We start from the raw sequence: 2743 nt of genomic DNA, 5'->3' as shown, positions 1-2743 counted from the left end.
GAATAAAGGAGTGAGTTGGTTTTTGTTAACTGGGTCAGGGGGATGAGTTAACAGCCGAAATCCTGTCTCATGCGCATCAGCATGACTTTTAGAAGGAGGTGCTGGTGGCGGGGAATCGTGGACCGTTCAGACTGCCCGTCTAGGACACAGAGCTTTAAATAGTACTGGAGGTGGGGGAGGACCCCCTGGCCTCAGTGACTGAACTGTTATCCTGACTTTGAATAACCAAATCACCCCAGCCTGGCAGTGACCCCTACCGTCCTACAGGCTTCCACGCTGTCCACGCTGTCGAAGATTTGAATAGCCAAAGCAGCCCAGTTGGGCCCCAGTCCCCCTGCCCCGCCCCACCCCAGCATCCTTTTCTGTTCTGTCTAGACTCTCCTCAGCATCCCCTTACTTCCTAAGTGAAGTTGGGAACAGAAAAAAATAATATTAAGCCACATCAGAATGTGTCTGTGAAGACCTCTGCATGGAAACGGAGCCAAAAGGAGAGAAAATGTCAGGGCCCGGCAGCCCCAAGTTCGAGGCCTGGTGTGTGGCCCTGGACCGGCTGCGTGACCTCCACAAGTCTCAGCTGCATCCCTTCTATAACGGGCTATTGGGATGGCGAGGGGCACCCCGCATTCTGCTCAACGTACAATAGGTATTCTGGAGCACCACTCAGGCACACAGAGAGACGCCAGACCCCAAATCCTGCAGCCATCCAGGTCTGGCCATACTCACACCCACATCCAAACCATCAGCAAATGCAACTCATCTTCCCCACTCCCGAGCTCCTCCCAGGATCTCACACCTGGATTGTTCTCATCGCCCAGCTGGTCTCCGGCTTCTGCCCCAGCCCCTACCGTCCAGTGCAGATTGGGAGCTAGATGGAGGGCACCTTTCGGACAAGATGAAATCCCGTCAACCCCTCTGACCAGTGTGCTGCCATGGTGGCCTGAGCACTGGCTCTGGAACCCTCCACTCTGCAGAGGGGAGCCCAAGGGAAGACCTTCTAGACCCTCCCCCACCCCTGAGCCTTATTTCCTTGGAAAGGGGAAGACAGACCTCCAAGGTTCTTGGAAGGATTAAACTGGATAGTATATCTTGGGGCCCTTCAAACAGGGATGCAAAGTCAGGGATCCCCAGATTTAGCTATTGCTACTACTGCCATCAACTGTTCCCTGCATCTTGTCACCTCCCCACTGCCCTCCCCCAAATCCCACAGGATTAGGAGCCCACAGCGTTACTCTGTAGAGAGGCAGATGTTCAGCCAAGTTCATGCACGCCTTCCATCTGGATCTGCCTTTGGAATGCCTCCTGCAAAGCTGCTCATAATGAGGGCCTCAGTTCCCTCATCTGTAAAATGGGGATAATACCAGTCTCAAGGGGGGCACTGAAAAGACTGAAAGCTACAACGTATGTTCAGTCCCAGCCTTTGGCAGGGCCTCAGGTAACAGTCATTCAGCCATTGTTCAATATGATGAGGGTTCCCTCTGTGCTGGGAACTGAGCTGGGGACGGGCATTCAAATGAGAGAGAGTGGGGAGAGGCCCAGGCCTTGCCCTTTGTCCCCTCCTCCCTCCAGCTCATGCCTATTGCCAAAGGCACCTTCCACAGGTATCTGGCAGCTGGAGATAAAACCATGATTTCCACCTGCTCTCTCCCCACTTGGAATCACACCTGTCAGCTCAACCCCTACTTAGAGAGGTAGGAGGAAGCTTCTGGGAGGAGAGGGTATCTGAATGCAATCCTTTTAAAAGGTGAAGCAGGAGGGAACAGTGTTCTCATCAGAGGAACAGGCTTAAGCAAAGGCCCAGCACGCTGCAGGCCTCACAGGCTGGGCTACAGACTCGGAGATGAGCCTCCTGCCTCATCGCCCCATCGTCCAGTCAAGCCCGTGAACAAGGTGCTCGTGACCAGTCTCATCCTGGTGAACCAGCTGTTTACCGGCTTTCCCCAGGGGGCCTGCACCTGCTATACCTGGTTTATCTCATTAAACTCAACGAGAACCATCAGAGGTGAAAACCCAAATCCTGAGAGGGAAAATTACATATCAAGGCCACACAGGAACCTGGCAGCACCAGGATGAGAACCCTGCTCTGAATCCCATGTCCCCATTCATTCAGCATCTGCCTTCTGGAACTCAGAATTCTGCAGCAGAATCTGGCCCGAAAGTAACTAGTTTGGCCCTCCCACCCCTCTCAAGAGAGTGTGAAGGCCTTGTCCAAGGTCACGCAGCTGGAAAGTGGCAGGAGGAGGATCTGCACCTGTTCCCAGCTCTGCAGCTCTTCACTGGGCTGACCACTCTCCAGCCATGTGCCCCTGGAGTTCCCTCCTCGGTCTCCAGGCCAACGTACAGCAGGGCAGAAACAGGGGACGCGTACTCTCTCACAACACCTCCACCCCGGTTAAACTTGCCTGCCCGGAGGCACTGGGACCCTCAGTTGTTTCTGGCTCTGGGAAGGCCTTGGACATAACCTTCCCCAAGATTCCGGTTACTTCCACTCAGAAGCCCAGTGGATTGGGCTTCTGTTGCCTCTCACCAAGAACCAGAAAGAGGTCCTCATAGCCACAAGATCCTCGCAGTCAACCAACAAAATCCAGCCAGCTCCTGACTCGGGCTTCCAGAGTCTGATGCTTCAGCAACTAAGGCAAGGACATGTCCAAGGCCTTCTCCCCAAGGGAGGGCACTAGCCATCATAGGCAATTTCCATTTTGCTTTTGCTGAAAGAAAGAAAGAGGAAGGAAGGAAGGAAGGAAGG

The sequence above is a fragment of the Enhydra lutris genome, unplaced genomic scaffold (assembly GCF_002288905.1).
Source record: "Enhydra lutris kenyoni isolate GAN:26980312 unplaced genomic scaffold, ASM228890v2 scaffoldscaffold30, whole genome shotgun sequence".
In the NCBI taxonomy this organism is placed as follows: domain Eukaryota; kingdom Metazoa; phylum Chordata; class Mammalia; order Carnivora; family Mustelidae; genus Enhydra; species Enhydra lutris.
The sequence above is the reverse complement of the archived record's forward strand: the minus strand, read 5'-3'. Positions refer to the sequence as shown.